Source organism: Sminthopsis crassicaudata, chromosome 1, assembly GCF_048593235.1.
Source record: "Sminthopsis crassicaudata isolate SCR6 chromosome 1, ASM4859323v1, whole genome shotgun sequence".
Lineage (NCBI taxonomy): Eukaryota > Metazoa > Chordata > Mammalia > Dasyuromorphia > Dasyuridae > Sminthopsis > Sminthopsis crassicaudata.
This window is the reverse complement of record NC_133617.1, coordinates 297,051,058-297,070,869: the sequence shown is the minus strand read 5'-3', so window position 1 is coordinate 297,070,869 and position 19,812 is coordinate 297,051,058.

Sequence of the window (19,812 nt, the reverse complement as noted above, 5' to 3'; positions counted from 1 at the left end):
CTTCTTTCCTTTTTCTAATCAAATTAGCTAAAGGTTTATCTATTTTGTTTATAGACCAACTCAATTTTGTTAATTATTTCAATGACTTTCTTACTTTCAATTTTATTTATCTTCTCTTTTATTTTCATAATTTCAGATTTGGTATTTAGTTGAGGCTTTTTAATTTGTTCTTTTACTAGCTTTTTTAGTTGCCTGTTCAATTCATTGATCTTCTCTTTCTCTAATTTATTCAAGTAAGCAAATAAGATATAAAATTTTCTCTAAGTGCTTTAGGTGCATCCCATAAATTTTTGTATGTTGTCTCATTATTATCATTCTCTTGGATGAAGTTATTGATTGTATTCATGATCTTTTATTTCACCCATTATTATTTGGGAATAGATTCTTTAGTTTACAATTAATCTTTGCTCTATTTTCCCTTAGCCCTTTATTGTATGTAATTTTATTGCATCATGATCTGCAAAAAATGCATTTACTATTTCTGCCTTTCTGCATTTGATTTTGGAGTTTTTAAGCTATAATACATGGTCAATTTTTGTTTAGATCCTATGTACCCCAAGAAAAAAGTATAATCCTTTCTGTCTCCATTCTGTTTTCTCTAAAGGTCTATCATATCTAACTTTTCTAAGATTTTATTTATCAGCTTAACTTCTTTCTTATTTATTTGTGTTTCAAATTAACTTTTTCTTTTGAGTGATGTTGATTTTGCTTTCTATTTCTTCTTGCAGTTCTCTTAACTTTTCTTCTAGGAATATGAATGATATACATATATACATACATATATATATATATGTATATATATATATTTGGTGCATATATGTTTAGTATTGATATTACTACATTATCTATGTTACCCTTTGGCAAGGTGTAGTTTCCTTCTTTATCTCTTTTAATTAGATAATTCTTTTTTTTCCCCCTGATCTGAAATCAGGATCCTGCTTTTTTCACTTCAGATGAAGCATAATAGATTCTTTTCTGCCTTTTACCTTTACTCTGTATGTATCACTCTATTTTAAATGTGTTTCTTGTAAACAACATATTGTAAGATTCTGGCTTTTAATCGAGTCTGTTATCCACTTCTGTTTTATGGGAAAGTTTGTCCCATTCACATTTAAAGTTAAAATTACTGACTCTGTATTTCCCACCATCTTATTTCCTCCAATTTATTCTTTTCTCTTTCCTTTCCCCTTTCTTTCCTCAACAGTGTTATGCTTCTGACCACCACCAGTTCCTTTTATCTGTCCTCCCCTTTTGCAGCTCCTCCCCCTTTCTTATCCCTTTCCCCTTCTACTTTTGTTCTCCTGTAAAACTAAATATGACTGATATTCTCTTTTTGAGCCAAAACTAATGAGATTAAGGTTCATACAATGGTCATCCCTTTCCCTTAATTATAATAGATATTTTCTTATCACTTCATGTGATGTAATATGCCCCTTTTTATCTTTTCCAGTTTACATTTCCTCTTCTCCCAGTATACCCCTAATTTGTTTTATTTCATCACAATGAAGTCAATTTGTATCTATGCTCTCTATGTACATCCCTAACAAAAACACAATTTTCAAGAGTTAAACATATCATCTTGCCATATAGGGATGTAAAGATTTTAATCTTTAAAAAAATACGGTTTTTTCTTCTCCTTTTTTTGAAGATCAAATTTTCTGTCCTGCTATGGTCTTTTCATAAAGAATAAATGAAAATTTCCTATTTCATTTAATATTCTTTTCCTCTGAGAGATGATACTTAATTTTGCTAGATCATTAATTCTTGGCTGCTGTCCAAGTTCTTTTACCCTCCATAATATCATATTCCAGGCCCTTTGAGCCTTTAAAATGGAACATGCTAGGTCTTGGATAATCCTGATTGTGACTCCTTGATATTTGAATTGCTTCTTTCTGGGTACTTGTAGTCTTTTTTTCTTGATTTGATAATTCTGGAAATTACCTACAATATTTCTTGAAGTTTTCATTTTGGGTATATTTCAGGAGGTAATTGGTGATTCTTTCAATACCTATTTTATCTTCTGATTCTAGGATATCAGGGCAATTTTCTTTGTGAATTTCTTGAAAGATGTTATTTAGGTACATCTTTTAAGGTGGTTTTCAGATAGTCAAATAATTCTTAGATTATCTCTCCTGCATTTATTTTCCACATCAGTTGTTTTTCTAATGAAGTATTTTGTCTTTTCTTCTATTTTTTGATTTTTTTTTTTGGTTTTGATTTAGTGATTTTTTAAATTTTTTTGAGTAATTTGCTTCCATTTGTTCATTTATAAATTTTAATGTTTTTTTTTTTCTATTAGCTTTTTTTTATCTCCTTTTGAATTTGGACAATTGAACTTTTAAATGAGTTGATTAAATGAGTACATTGGATTTTTTTTCTCTCATATATATGTATATATATATATATATATATATATATATATAGTGGAGTTGTTCTCTTAATTTCACCAATTCAGTTTTGCAAGGAGTTGTTTTCTTTTCCATTTTTCCATTTCTAGTTTTCAAGCTGTTTTTTTCTTTTAATTTCACTAAATTTATTTTTTGAGGAGTGGTTTTCTTCAGAAATTTTCAGTGTTTATTTTTTTCCAAAGCTCTCATTTCCTTCCCCCATTTTTCTTCTAACTCTCTTTTTAAATTCTTTTTGTATTTTTCCAAGACAGCCTTCCATCATGAAGATAAGGCTTCATTTGGAGACATTTTGCTTTTAGTGTCCTCAGGATTTGAGGTCTGTTCTTCCCTGTTTCCATAATAGCTATTAGAGCTTTTTGTTTTCCTTTTTCACTCATTTTTCAGGGTTGAGGTCTGCTCTTAGTACAAAGGGGAGAGTGTACCATGCTTTCTCTACATATTATAGGACTTCACTCTGCTCTGGGGCCTGTGCTGCTTATTTTCTTCTTGTGCTAGGCATGCAGGCCATGTCCTATGCTGGGGTTCAAGATCTCACTCTTTGCCTTTTGTAGTTATGTTGGAGATCTCACATCTAGTCTGCTGGTTTCTGAACCAGGACACACTAGCCAGTGCTGCTGTGTTTTGGCTAAGAGCCTCCCACTAGATTCCCCTAGTAGGTGGAGGTTTTTCCACTCTGGGTCTTGCTCTGCTGTACCTGTGGTGGACCAAGTTCCCCTCTGTCCAATTGAGACAGATCTTTCCTGAAGTTCTTCCAAAATATTTTCTATTGGAAATTGTTACACTCTAAATATTTGTTGGTTCTGTTACTCCAAAACCCTTTCAGAAACTTGATTTGATGTTGATCTGAGGGATGCCAGGAAGAGCTCACACAAAGATTTGTTTACTTTCTGACATCTTGGCTCCACTTCTTTTGTTCTGGTTTTGATATTATATATGTTTCCTTAATTGAACTCATTTTTGTTTTTAAATAAAATCAAGGATTTGATAGAAAAAAGTGAATAATTCTATTGAAGTAAAAGAAATCATAAGGCAGTTGGTTTGCACAGTGGATAGACTATTTGCCTGCTGTCAGGAATACTTATCTTTCTAAGTTTGAATGTGGCTCCAGATACTTGTTAGCTGTGTGACCATGGACAAGTTATTTAATCCTATTTGCTCCAGTTTGTCACCCGCAGAAATGAACTACAGAAGAAAATGGCAAATCATTTCAGTATCTCTGCCAAGAAAACCCACATCGGTTATCAAGAGTCAGATATCACTGAAACAACTCAACAGCAACAAAAATTTATGTTGTGACTGAGACAAATTGGCAAGCACATCTCCTCTGCCTTCTTTATTTCAAAAATGAGAAAATTAAGTTTTAGAAAGTAAACTCACTTTATCTAAGTGATATATTAAGTTGAAAAGTATTTGGCAATTGGAAGTTCCAGTGTTACAAAATATCAAAACAAAGGACAAGGTTTATCTAGACTTGGATGTTATTATCAATTTTTGGTCAAATACTACCTTTTTAGTTTTCTAAACTTCTCTCCCTTGAGCACAATAACCTGTGCTCTAATGAAACTGGCCTTTTTGCTGTTCTTCTTCCATGAGACCTATCTCCTAATCTCAGAGGTTTTCTTAAAGAATCAGGAAAAAATATTGTCTACATGAGGTCTTTTTTTTCCCTTTTCTTAATTCTAGTACTTTCTTTTTGAGATTATCTCCAACTGATCCTGTATATATCTTATTTTATGTAGTTGTTTGTATGATGCCTTTCCCTTTAAAATTATGATATCCTTGACTAATTTTTTTGCCTTTCTTTGTATCCCAAGGATTTAGTAGAATACCTAGCACATAGTGGGAGCTTAATAAATTGGTGACTTATTGATCAGCTATGAAGAAGGCTGGAACAATGGATCACTATTGCAACTATGCTAGTATCTGCTTTCTTCATGTCTAATTTTGGGTTAATTTTAGTCTTTATTTTCTCTCCCTTTTCTGTCATCTACTGCTCTTATTTTTATCTTTGCTTATCCTTTTTTATTTTCATCAATTGCTTTACTTTCTGAAGTACTACTGATCTTGAAGTAATATTTCAGTTCTACTTAGAATCACAAAGTATTTAAATGAGCATTTTGTATGAGACATAGGCACAAAAGAATATGGGAGAAGGGAATAAAAGGAATAAAGAATTCAAGTAAAGTTACATTATATGATATTTTAGAGGGCTTTTTCAGTTATTGAATTTAATTAATTCAAGGTAATATGCCTTTATTGAATATCTAATATACATCTAATACTAAGAATTGAAAAGAAAGAGAAGTTATGATATTTTTTTTTCTTTTTTTGGGAAAACAAATATAGACATAAGACCAATGATATTACTCTAAAAAAATTTTTTTTATTTCTTCCTGCTAATCAAAATAAAGATCACTTTTGGGAACAGTCAGCCTTAGAAGACTGCATGTCTTATTTCTATTGAAATGTGAGTGGTTGGCTTAGATACATATTTGCTATTTTAAATTCTGAAAGCCTTTAGTTTTCTGAATTCTTAAAACCACACATAAGACCATTTATATCAAGTATAATTCAAATTGCAGCACATAAAATATTTTAGATTTCTTTAAGGATTTGATGGCAGTATTTAAAGCTTGTACAAATGCCCAGGCATTTAAAGATCAGGCATATTTTAGAATTTTAGCAAAATGGCAGATGGGGCAATTCTGAGCTGAAACTGCAATGAGGAAAGTTAGCAGTGACACTTAATTATAGATGTTTGGCAATTTCTCTAATTTAGTGAAAGGAATAACATAAACTACACTTCTGACATCTATTATAGTCATTGTGTCCTTCATTATGATGCTAATAGCATTGCTGTTGACTGAGTTTGACGTGAAGCATCTGGTCTATTTGCACTGAAGCTTCCCAAATTTACCAAACATAAATAGTAACATAACACATGCACCAGAGTATGCACACACACAATTATTTTTTGTGTAGTGTATACCAACATTTTATTTGATCAAGACATACATATACATGCATACATGTGTACATGCATAGATAAAAGATATTGATATAGATATAAATTGTATTAGTTGTCACATAATATGAAAATATTGATACATTGTGTGGAAAACCTTTGGAAAATTTATACAATGACATGAGCAAGTTACAAAAGCAGAGAAAACATAAATGGATTGTACCTTTTATTGTTGAAAGGTACAAGCACAAAAAATATGATCATGTCTACTTGAATGTGAAGTTAATTGTTTTGCCCCAATTTCAACAGATTCTTTTTCATGTAAGTTTATGCCATCTTAGATAAACAAAATTCCTTGCACATAATAGGTATTTACTAAACATTTGAATTTAACTGACATGAACATAGTAAGCTCTATCCTGCCAACTCTGTAATCAGATAATTAATTTTCCTATTTTATCAGTCTTCAATTAGTTTTCCCACTTCCACTCTCTCACCCTTTTAGTACATTCTTTGTTTCAGATTTATGATCCTTTTGCCAGATCTGATCATATCTCTCCTTTGTTCATAAGTCTTTACTCCTTAGCCTGGAATTCAAAACCTTCTACCTGGAAACAATTTTTTTAGTCCTATAATCATACCATATTTTTTTCACATGTGTTATACTACAATCTTACTAACACTTTTATGTAAGACTTTCCATGTTTTTCTAAAATCATTGAACTCTTTGTTTCTTATACCACAGTAATATTCCATCACAATCATATACCACATCTTATTCAGCTATTCTTTAATTGACGGACATTCCTGTAATTTTTAGTTTTTAGTTTTTTTTTTTTTTTCCCCACCACAAAGAGGGATGCAATAAGCATTTGAAAACATATAGGCTCTTATTCTTTTTCCTTAATCATCTTTGAAAATAGACCAAGTAGTGGTATTCCTGAGTCAAGGGTTATAGGTAGTTTAATAACTGGGCATAATTTCAGATTGTTCTTCAAAACAGTTGGATCATTTTGTAATTCCAACACCAACAAATTAGTGGTCCATATTTTTCCACATCCTCCCCAAAATTTATCATTTTCTTTTTCTATTAGTTTAGTCAATCTGATAGGTATAAAATGAAATCTCAAGGTTCTTTGAATCTATATTTTTCTAATTAATAATGCTTTAGAACATTTTACATAACTAAATTGTTTTGACTTTTTCCTTGGAAAACTGCCTATTAATATCATTTGATCTTTTATAAATTGAGGAATGACATTCTCTTAGGTTTAACAAAGTTCTTTGTATATTTTATATATAAATCCTTTAGGTGTGATAAACCAGGCATAAAAATTTCCTCCCTTTTTTTTTTCTATTTTGGTTATATTGTTTTATTTGGAAAAAAAAACCTTTTAAGTTTAATTTAATCAAAATTATTTATTATATACCTAACTTTGTTCCTTATTTCTTATTTATTCATAAATTGTTCACCTATCCTGATAAGTATTATGTTTCACATTCTTTTAATTTTCTTGTAAAATCTCTTTATTACTAGATCATGTGTCCTTTGCAACCTTATCTTGTTAATAGTGTGAGATTTTGGTCTATACCTATCATCCCTCAGACTGTTTTCCAGTATTCCTAACATTTTAAACTAAATAATGAAATTTTATTCTCAAATTTTAAGTCTTTATGTTTGTTAATTAAAAGGATATTTATTTGCTGCTGGGAATTTTTTGTTTATTCTATTCCATGGATCTACCTTTCTATTTTTTAGGTAATATGAGATAATTTACATAATGACTGCCTTTGTAGTTTTATATCTTGTATTATTAAGCCTCATTCCTTAATGAATTAATTTTAAAAGAATAGTGTTTGTTACAGGAAAAGCTGCACATATATGTATATTGTTTGTTTCACTCAGAAATAACTTTAAGCAGACTACATAGTCAAGTGAATGAATGTGAAAATAACACATTTCCAATGATTTTCTTCTCTAAAAGCTGACCATAATTTTAAGTTTTAATAAGTATTTATTGGTTTTAATTGGTTTTAATAAGTATTTCAAAATGACACCTCAGACTGACTGCTTTGTTATGGTAGCTTTAAAGCTTTTGTGGTGAACTGTTGTTCTGCTGTTATTTCCATTTAGCTATGTATATATGTTAATATATGTGCATATATGCATATAAAATACATACACATATATTTACACATATACATACATGTTTATAAATATGTGAAAAAATTTGTGTTGGTTGACATGAGTGGTGACATGGAAATGATACTTGGGGTCAAGAACATATAAATTCACATCCTTCCCCAGATATTTACTAGCTATATGATCTTGGCCAAATCGTTTAACTTCTTTTTGTTTCAGTTTACTCAACTGTGAAAATGGTGATAATTATAGCACCTACTTTTCAAGTTTATTTTAGGAATAAAGTGAGATAATAATATATAAAATATTTTGTATGTCTTAAAGATACACATAACCACACACATATATGTGTATGTATGTCTATATCTATAAATATATATATATATATATACACACACACACACACACACACATATATATATACACACACACACACACATACACACACACACACACACACACACACACACACACACACACACACACACACACATATATATATATATATATATACTAGCTAATAATAGCAGCAGAAGCAGCAGCACCAGTAGTTATACACAAAGATATACTCAAATACTCAGATGGATCTACAATCATATCAGTTTTCATTTTTCTCCAGTGGTGTGACAGTCCATCACTGCCTGTCTGTCCTGTGTGTCTCCTGTCAATGCCTTCTCATAAGTAAGCCACCAAAAAAAGTCTGCCTAATATTCTGAGACTCCTTTTTTGCTAAGATATCATCAATGTATCACTGACTTTTTAGTTGTAATCCCACATTTCCACCATGTGCCCAATCATATAGGATGGTGTCTCTGGCATATATGTTCATTATTGGAATATAATCATCACATGATCATGAGAGTTAAACATGGAAGGCATCTTAGAGGCAATCTGATTCAACCACTTCATTTTTTTTTTTGGTTGTTATTTTTCTTTTCTTTTCTTTTCTTTTTTGCTGAGGTAATTGGTGTTAAGTGACTTTCCCAGTGTCACATTTCTAGGAAGTTTTAAGTGTCTGAGATCAGATTTGAACTCAGGTCTTACTGACTTCAACTATCCCATTTTAAAGATGAAAAAACAAAAACAAAAAAACAAACAAACAAACAAACAAACAAAAAACATGGCCAAGATAGCCTGTGTCCTTTTCTAAGGTCACAAAGATTGTACTAGAGTGATTTGAACTCAAGTCCTTTGACTTCAGAACCAGTGCTCTTTCCTTTGTATCAATATGAGAAGCATTATGGTGTAGTAGATAAATGGTCTGCTTTAAGTCAAGAAAACCTAAGTTCAAATTCTGTCTTTGACAAATGATAGCTGTTTGATTCTAGACAAATCACTGAGTTCTCAGTGCTCAGGGGGAAAGTCTTTCAGGTCCTAATTGGCAGAAGAATTGCCTTTGTGGAATAGTGAAGAGGTTTCAGCTCTGGGAATTCTTCCACAGCAATGAAACACAAGTTGACAGAATAACAATTATGATATAAAATATATTTATCTTTTAAATATAGATTGTGATAGCAATTATTGTTGAAAACATTTTACTTATTTATTTTTGGTTAAATATGCCTACTTGTTATAACCAGTGAATTTTTTTTAACTGTACTTATGCAACTATCTTCAATGCTTTTCTTGAATATAAAAGCGTCATTCCACTAGGAAATAGAAATACATTAGACTTTTGATATACCTTATCAAAAGGTAAGAGAACATAATGTAAAAAATGACAGCCTCTCAACAGATATTTCAAATAAATACATTTCACTATCAGGAGTGAAAGCAATTGTGAGGAATTTGGTGCTCACAGAAAATGTCTGAAAATATAAACTTATTATTATATGGATCGGTTCTTTAAAATGTATAATAATGTGAAAAATCTTATAAAATATTTTATATTATCTAGAGAGATAATAGTCTTAAAAAGATATTGTTTTTCTTGTTATTTTTAATTTCCATCAGTGATTTCATTAGTTTGAAAAACTCTCTCCATCAAGGCAGATTGGTGAATCTTAGATAATTGGATGTGATTTCATAGATTAAGTGGTAGTAGCAGAATGTAAATGAAGGTCTTCCTGACTCAAAGACTCTAGCTAATGCTTTATTATCCTTTCCCCCTCATACCAATAACTGAGAATGCCAGAAATGATTTTGTTAATTACTGAGTCAATAAATATTTATTAATTAGCTACTGGTGATGGTGGACACTGTGCTAAGCATTGGTGATACAGAAAATGATAAAAAATATATGCCCTATTTTCCAAATGCTCTCAACCTAATGGGGAGAAAATATGAAAACACATATGTACAGTCCTTTTCAGGATACCTTGGAAATTACAGAAGGAAAAAAGTAGAATTAGAAGAGATTAGAAAAGCTTTCCTTTAGATGGTAGCATTTTATTTTATTTTTTTAAATGTAATCATCAGTAACTGATGAATTCTATTTCATCCACTGAACAAAACAAACAAAACAGAACTTAGTTCCTGAAACACCAGCTACTTGTTGGCCATACCTGCCAGAATGTCCTATATTCATTTATATTCATAGAATATCATAACATAAAATGGAAATTCCAAATCAGTGTGTTGAAAGTAGAGACCATATTTTCCCCAAAACATATTCCTCCTCCAAACACCCACATATCTGCTAAGGGTCTTTCCAGTGACCCAATTTCACAACTTTGTAGTAGCCATAGTTTTCCCTTTTTCTTAACTGAAACCTTTTTTTACTATTTATGGTCAGTTGCCATGTCTCTTGTATCTATTTCTTCTACTGGGTTCAGGTAATATGACACAGTTTGGTTCTACCTCTAGAGAAATCTGAGAGTAGATTTGGTGATGATTCACCATCTTGGCTACTCTTTTTTAGACAGAATCCAATTTGACAATGACTATGTGGTACTTAGACCTGAGCATAAAACTGCAGGTGTGGCTTGATGAAGTTAGAATACCAAAAGCTATTGTCTTTCTTTTTTTAGATGCTATACTTTCTTTCAAAAAATTTAGTTTAAATTAGGATAATTGGTTAACATTTTGTGGATCATTGATAAACACATCACTTGCAAAATATAAAAGGTTTTGGATACTTTTGTGTTCATTGTAAAAGCCAAAACTTAATTTTTCCAAATATAAATAGATTTTCTGGAAATATTGATATTTTAAAAATCTAGTCATCGCCAAAAAAATTGATGTTAATTAAGATTTTTGTAATTGTTACAAATCCTTAATTTCTGTAAATTTTATTACAGTCAGAGTCATAGATTTTCAGAATTCAGATGTCATCTGCCCAGACTAGGGAGTCTTCAACAGGTCCATGGAAAAAGCCTGATCTATTCAAAGAGACTGATGTTATAGATGAAGAAAATGAGTCTCAAATACCTAACTAATTAATGTCAGGGCCTAATTCTATCTCTTTTTTGTTACTGTGATAACTTTTATTTTATTTTTTCTAATACACATCACTTTATGAATCATATTGGGAGAGAAAAGTCAGAATAAAAGGGAAAAAACTATGGGAGAGATTAAAAAAAAACAGAAAACAGAAGTGAACATAGCATGTGTTGATTTATATTTAATCTCCTTAGTTTTTTTTCTGGATGTAGATGGTGTTTTCTGTCCAAAGTATATTAGGATTGCTTTGAATCACTGAACCATTGGGAAGAACTGTGTCTTTCATATTTGATCATTTCACAATCTTGCTGTTATTGTGTAAAATGTATTCCTGGTTCTGATTGTTTTGCTCCACATCAGATTATATAAATCCTTCCAGGCCTTTTAAAAATCAGCTTGTTCATCACTTTTTATAAAACAATAATATCCCATTATCTTCATATACTATACCTTATTCAACCATTCCCCAATTTTGGGGCATCTACTCATTTTCCAATTCTTTGTTACCACAAAAAGAGCTGCTACAAAGTTTTTGCACATGTGGATCTTTTTCATCCTTTAAGATTTATGTGGAATACAACCCCAATAGTGGCACTATAGGGTCAAAGAGCATGAACATTTTGATAACTTTGGCCATAGTTCCAAATTGCTCTCCAGAATAGTTGGATATTTTCACAATCCCATCAACAATGTATTGGTGTCCCCGTTTTCCCACATCCCTGCCAACATTTATCATTATCTTTTCCTTTCATCATAGCTAATTTATTTTTGAAAAATATTTGCTAATATTTTAAGTTTTTGTATGAATATTTATTAGGGATATTGGTCTGCAATTTTCTTTCTCTGTTTTGGCTCTTCCTGGTTCAGGTTTCAGTACTATTTTTGTGTCATAGAAGTAATTTGACAGTAATCTTTACCTATTTTTCCCAAACACTCTAAATAGTATTGGAATTAATGATTCCTGGAATGTTTGGTATAATTCACTTGTGAATCCATCTGGCCTTGGAGATTTTTTCTTACAGACTTTATTAATGCCTTGTTCAATTTCTTTTTTCTAAAATAGAACTATTTAAGTAATTTATTTCCTTTTTGTTAATCTGAATAATTTATAATTTTGTAAATATTCATCCATTTCAATTAGATTGTCAGTTTTGCTACCACATAGTTGGGCAAAATAGTTTCTAATGAGAGGAAAAGGTTACTACTATTGTTTTGCTATCTATTTCTTCCTGTAATTGGCTTACAATCTTCTTTAGGAATTTGGCTGCTCTATCATTTGATACATACACATTTAGTGTATTTCTTTTTTATTACTTCTTACTTTTATCACTTATTATTTTATTTTATTATTATATTTATGTATAACAATATGTATAACAATATATTATATAATATATAAATATTTATTATATTTATTTTATTTACTTTAATTACTTTTTATTACTTCATTTATTACTTCTTTATTTATGGTGTCCTTTATCAAGATTTACTTTCCTTTATTATCTCTTTTAATAAGATCTATTTTTAGTTTTGCTTTATCTGAGATCAGAATTGCTATCCCAGAATTTATTTACTTCAGCTGAAGCATAATAGATTTTTATTCCAGCCTTTTACAATTCTTAAGAATTACATATATCATTTTCCCATCTAGGCATGTAAATAGTTTAATCTTTAAATTATATATATTTCCCCCTGTTTACCTTTCTATGCTTCTCTTGAGACTTGTTTCTGTTTAATTATTGTTTTTTTTTTTTTCCAATAGAAATGATTGAAAGTCTCTTGCTTCATTAAAGCTCCATTGCCTCCTCTGAAAGATAATGATGAGTCTTGCTGAGTAATTAATTCTTGGTTATAACTCTAGGACTTTTGCCTTTTGGAACAGGCCCTCTAATCCTTTATTGTAGAAGTTGCCAGATAGTGGATAATCTTGACTTTTGGTCCTTGATTTTTTTTTTCTGGAAGTTTTCAGTAATTTTCTTTGAGGTTGTAGTTTTGAAATTTTGCAACAATGTTTCTTGGAATTTTCCTTGTAGGATCCCTTTCTGAAGATGATTGATTGATTATTTTAATGAGTATTTCCCTCTCTATTTCTACAATATTGGGACAGTTTTCCTTAATGGTTTCTTTTCAGTTGCTCTTTGTTTGGTCATGGCCTTCAGGTAGGCCAATAATTTTTAAATTGTCTCTTCTGGATCTGTTTTTCAGATGAACTGATTTTCCAGTGAGGCACTTTACATTTTATTCCATTTTTTTCATTCTTTTTAGTTTGTTTGATTGATTCTTGCTGTCTCACAGTCTTTAGCTTCCATTTACCCTGTTACAGTTTTTAATGTGCGATTATCTTCAGTTAGCTTTTGCAACTCTTTTTCCATTTGATTTCCATTTCCATTTCCATTCTATTTTTTTAAGGAGTTGTTTTCTTCAGACTTTTTTTTTTCCTTTCTTTTCCAAATTGTTGATGTTCTAATGCATACTTCTCATTTCCTTTTCTCATTTTCTCCTCTACTTCTCTTACATGCCTTTTAAAATTTTTTATGAGCACTTTCAAGAATCTCCTTGGGCTTGAGACCAATTCATACCATTCTTTGAGATTTCTTCTGTGCACATTTTATCCTCATCTGAGTTTGTGTTTTGGTCTGCCCTGTCATCATAGTAGCTTTTTATGGTCAAGGTTCTTTTCTGTTTCTCACTCCTTTCCTTTCCTTTTTTTTTTTTTTTTTGCTATTTCCTGTTTTTTTTTTTTTTTTTTTTTTTTTAATTTTTATGGTTGAGCTCTATTCCTGGAGTAAAAGGGACACTGTCCCAACCTTCCTGCACAGCTATGAGCCTTGGCTTTGAGCACAGGATCCCCTTGTGTTTGCAGGGAATAGCTTTGTCTGCTCTTCTCAAGTAACAGTCTGGTTTCCCAGAGTTTTCATTCTGATCTAGGACAGGAAACTGCCCTACTGATTGCTTCTGTACTGAGCCAGAACTGAGGGTCTTAATTGCTGATTTGCCATGATAAAGACTCTCTCACCAGCATTCCCAGAGTCTATCTGATGATAAAGACTCTCTCACCAGCATTCCCAGAGTCTATCTGAGCTGGCCTAACTACCCTTTTACTTTTTTATTATTAAAGCTTTTATTTTCAAAACATATGCATTACTCTTTGACCCAGAAGTGTTTCTACTGAATTTATATCCCAAAGAGATCTTAAAGGAGGAAAAAGGTACCCATATGTGAGGAACTGTTTGTGGCTGTCCTTTTTGTAGTGGCTAGAAACTGGAAACTGAATAGATGTCCGTCAATTGGAAAATGGCTGAATAAATTGTGGTATGTCAATGTTATGAAATATAATTGTTCTGTAAGAAATAACCAACAGGATGTTTCAGAAAGGCCTGTAGAGACTTACATGAACTGCTGCTGAGTGAAAAGAGCAGAACCAGGAGATCATTATACACTGCAACAATAAGACTATATGATGATCAATTCTGATGTAATGGCTCTTTTCAACAATGAGATGATTCAAACCAGTTCCAGTTATTCAGTGATGAAGAGAGCCATCTTCACCCAGAGAGAGGACTGTGGAAATTGAGTGTGGATCACAATATAGTGTTTTCATGTTTACTGTTGATGTTCGCTTGCATTTTGTTATCCTTCTCAGTTGTTTTCCTTTTTAACATATTTAACATGTATTGGATTACTAGTCATCTGGGGAGGAGGGGCAGGAAAGAGGGAAAAATTTGGAACAGAATGCAATGGTCAGTATTGAAAAATTACCCATGCATATGGTTTGTAAATAAAAAGTTTTAATGAAAAAAATAAATTAATAAAAACATATGCATAGACAATTTTCAAAATTCACCCTTGAAAAATCTTGTGTTTCAATTTTTTTCCTCTCCCTTTCCCTCCCCCCTCCTAGAGTGAAAGAAATCCAATATATGTTAAATATGTGCAATTCTTCTATGCATACTTCCATAATTATCATGGTACACAAGAAGAATCAAATAAAAATGAAAACAAAAACAACATGAAAGCAAACAACAACAAAAAAAGTGAAAATACTATTTTGTGATACACATTTTGTCCCCTTGCTGGGTGAAGATGGTTCTGTTCATCACAAGACCATTGGAACTGGCCTGAGTCATCTTATTCTTGAAAAGAGCCATGTCTATCAGAAACGATCATCATATAATCTTGTTGCCAGGTATAATGATCTCCTGGTTCTGCTCATTTCACTTAGCATCAGTTCATGTAAGTCTCTCCAGGCCTCCCTGAATTCATCCTATCGGCTGTTTCTTATAGAATAATAATGATGAGAATCAAACCAGACAGCCCAGTTTGTAAAATCACCAACAAAACCTTATACAAACTTAAATGGATTTATAGTCTCTGGAGAAGAACTCCTTTCTTACTTAAAAGGACTTACATTCTCTGGAGAACTCCTTTGTTATACAAACTTCTCCATATCCTCTGGAAGCAGGAATATCTTTTCAGATACAAACTTAAGTATTCTTGTCTATTCTGTTCTATTATCTGTTTCTGTATAAAGTAAGTTTTCAGATTATGTTTATTTGAAATATTACTTCTCTCTTGAAACTGATATTGCCCACCAAGACATCTTGGTGTTTATTTCTAATCAATAAAGCCTTTCTTATCACAGCTTTGAGTAAGCAAATTCTTTTGCCATGGACCTATCCATAGAACTTTGGAGAGAGAGGAACTGCAGACCCATCCCTGCCCTATCTATCCCACACTCTCATCAATAATATTCCATAACATTCATATACCACAATTTATTCAGCCATTCTACAATTGATGGGCATCCACTCAGTTTCCAGTTCCTTGCCACTACAAAAAGGGCTGCTATAAATATTTTTGCACATGTGGATCCCTTTCTTTTTTTTATTATCTCTTTGGGATACAGACCCAATAGTGATACTGCTTCATCAAAGGGTAGCAGCGTTTCATAGCCCTTTGGGCGTAGTTCCAAATTCTCTCCAGAATGGCCGAAGCATCTGAACATGTCTTTTACCCCAATGAGACTGACCTTTCTTGAAGTTTTTTCAGATTATCTTAAACTGGAGAGTATTTTAATTCAGTCAGATTCTGTTCAGAGGTTGATTTATGTGATTTTTGAGGGAAGCTGGGAGAGTTCCAGGGGCTTCCTGGCTTCACTCCGCCATCTTGGCTTCCTCCCTGGAAATTAGATGGTGGCATTTTAGCTGGAATTTGAAGGAAGCCAAGAAAGCTAGGAGGAAGACTATTCCAGCCAGGGTAGATGGCCAATGCAAATGGTTTGAGTAGGGAGACTGAGTGTCTTATTTTTAAGGAACAGAAAGGGGGCCAGTGTTACTGGATTGCAGATAATGTGCACTCTGAGGTATTTTTTTTTAAACCTAATCAAATTCCAAGAATATTAAACTAAAAAATAAAAAAAAAATCTTACACATCCATATTAATTTGGTATAAGGCATTACTTTGTCAGTTATAAGTTGATTTTCACAGGAGTGCAATTTAAATATTTCAAAGAACTAATGAGACTCCTTAAACTTTCAAGTAATTTCCAAGCAAACAGTGGCTTCTAAATTCTGATTTAATACAAATTACCTCACATCTTTTGTATATGAAAAATTAATTTGCAATGGTATCTTATTCTTCCATCCTTCACCATGGTCACAACTTTAAACCATTTATATGGTGACCCACTGAATATAAATTAAATAGGGATTACTTAGGCCAATTTACTTTAAACAATGCTTATTAGAACTTACATGTCCCTTTTCAGATTCCTATTTTATTCAAATGCTCCTTTTTCAATGCTTTTAAATATGTATTACAAAACATTCACACAGCCTATACTCACTTCTTTCCAGAAGTGTACTCTGAAGATTATGTACAAATTCTTTAAAGACCTAGTAATAAAATATGCATCATTCTCCTTTTACAAAAAGAAATCTTTTAGTTCAAGGTCTCCATATTTTCTAATTTTTAAAGGAAAGCTTTAAGGAATAATAATTAGGTCTGTCATTTCTGTAAAAGGTGTTATTTGAACTAGAAATTTTTCTTGCAATTGATCTCAGACATCTTAGACAATTTTTAGGTTCTTGTCTATAGTAAGAAAACTTTTAAAGAGAAGTTTGTTCCTGTGATTTGGTTAATGCTCCTCCATCACCCCATATGTATAAAAAAAGATCTTGTTTACATTACTTATATAATTAATCTTCTTGGTAATTTTTCACAAATCATAGAAAGATAATCTTTAACCTATACCAGGTTGAATTTAAAAAAAAATAATTAGAGAAACCTAAATTTAAAAAAAAAAGTGTTTTTTTTTTTTTTTTTTGGTATAAAAGAATAGATTTCGAGATTGAGTCATGATTAGAATTAATTCTATTACCATTTTCTTGTTCTGCTCTAAATTGTGTTACATATTACTTCCTCATTAAAATTTTCAATTAGTTTCACACCAATCAATAAATAAAATTCCAAATTACCTAAATAGATTACATTCATGCTATCTTTTAAATATTACCATCTGTAAGACCTTTGAGCAAACCCTTATCTTGTAATGACTTCAATTTCCTTATCTCTAAAATGGGGAAGTTGGAGCAGAGATCCTTAGAGCTCCTTTCTAGCTGCATATCTATGATCCAGTGATCCTTATGATCCTTATACACCATGTATATGCACAGTTAAAGATAGTCCCTAGAAATCAAAGCTGAGGTGTCAGCATAGTGATAGAAAGGAACTGATCAATATCTTTAATTTTTTAAAATAATAGCTTTTTTTATTTTCAAAATACATGCAAAGATAATTTTCAACATTCACCCTTGCAAAACCTTGTGTTCCAAATTTTTTCTCCCTTCCTTCCTCCTACTTTCTCCCCTAGACAACAAATAATACATTATATGTTAAACTCCTGCAATTCTTCTATATATATTTCAACATTCATCATGTAGCACAAGAAAAATAAGATCAAAAAGGAAAAAAAAATAAGAAAGAAAAAAAAAAAGCAAGCTAACAACAACAAAAAAGGTTAAAATACCATTATATGATTCCCATTCAATCCCCACAGTCCTTTTTCTGGAATTAAGTGTCATATTTAAAAGTCAAAATTTGAATTCTGTAATTCTTTAAAGATCTGTTATGTTAAAGAAATGATAAATATATTCTGCTTGCCAGAGGGCAAATCAAGGGTCAATGGATAGAAGTTTTCAAAAAAGCAAATTTAGGCTTACTGTGAATTTCTAGAATTAAGTAATGCACATAAAATTAGAAAGTATGAAAAATTTTGAATAAGTACTAAAAAATATGTCTTAAGAAGATAGAAGAACTCTTTGTTACTATTATCAGGTTGCTAGGAGGAATTCAATCAAATCATTAATTTGTTCTTCTTATTCTGACTCATTACATGATCTCTGACTAAACTATCTATACTTTCATTTCTTAGAGGATAATCAGCTAAATTTTATTTCTCCCAAAATAACCAAAACCTTACCTTACAAAAGTCTCACGCTTTTGTTCCTTAACCTCAAGTGTTCAGTCATGCTTATCTTTTTGTAATATCCCTGTATCGTCCAACTTTTTGCCCCAGTCAATTATTTTCTGCCCCTTTTATTATCAATAAAGGAGAAGCATTTCTACCCCACATTCCTAAACCCATGATTTATGAAGAAAAAAGCTAGTATTATGTATTTGTATGCTTATTCTTTTCCTGCCTTAATCATTCAATCAATTGACAGGATGAAGTTTTAAATGTCTAGACAAGATATTTTACACTCTGTTTATGATCTCTTTATGAGATGTGAACCTCCTTTATTGGACCAAGAAAGTAATCTTTGTAATTGATATGAAGATCGGTCATGCATATTGAGTTTATGAATGAAATATCAGTCACTCCTTTGGTGAACTCAGTCTAGCAGGGTCCAACATAGCAGTGAAAGATTTCAGTTGAAGCACATCCTTTGGTCTGGTCAATAATTTCCCCCTTCTCTCTAACCTTTACTTTCCATTGACAATATTATTGGAGAAAAAGAAACAATGGGAAATAACATATCTAACCCTGAGCAGAAATAAATACACTAAGTTAAAAAAAGGACTGACATAGATGGTTATCAAATAAATGTAATGCCTGAAAAACTGAGGCAAGATAGGGATTGGAGAGTATTTACTGGGACCAAATGGATCCATGGTTTGGTCCCAAAGCTGAATGAGACTGTGGTCTCCAAGAATCCAGTAAACAATCTAAGTCTGAGTCAGGATAATTAGGGAAACTGAGTCAGGACAATAAAAGAGAACTATGGCACAACATGGCAATCATCTGTAGGAAGAAGTATTGCCAACGAATATGACTTCTTGAATCAGAAATAAATGTTGGTTATAGATTCAAGAAACTTTTTCCTGTAACAAGGAGTTATGAGTTTATTATTTGTCTGATGATCTCTACACATACATATCACAACCATTTTCTTTTCTTTTACTCTATGTAACTTGTGTTACAGTATTGTTATATTGTTTATGAAGCACCAAGTATCCCAGATTTGTTTTTTAGAAAATATTTTTTTCCAATTACATTTACTGTATCACCACTGTAAATATTCTTTTTTCCCCCAAAGTTAATGAAGGTAATGCCTGAAAATCAAAGGGAAGCATGGCAGTAGGGGCTAATGCATAAAAGGCTTACCAGTAGCAGCTCTTTATGCTTCCTTCTAGAAGAATGAGGGGCAAGTCAGTTGCCCTCTGGGAAACTATAAGTTCTATTGGGAGGGAAGACAATAACCCAAGAGAGGACATTACATATTACTTCAGTGTGATCACTGTAAAGAACACTAGACCTCCATTTTCTTTATGATTATTTTTAATAAAAGGTCTTATTTTAGTTTTTAAAGGCATTTTCTCTGATGACTTGTCAAATAGAATGGTGTTCTTTGAAC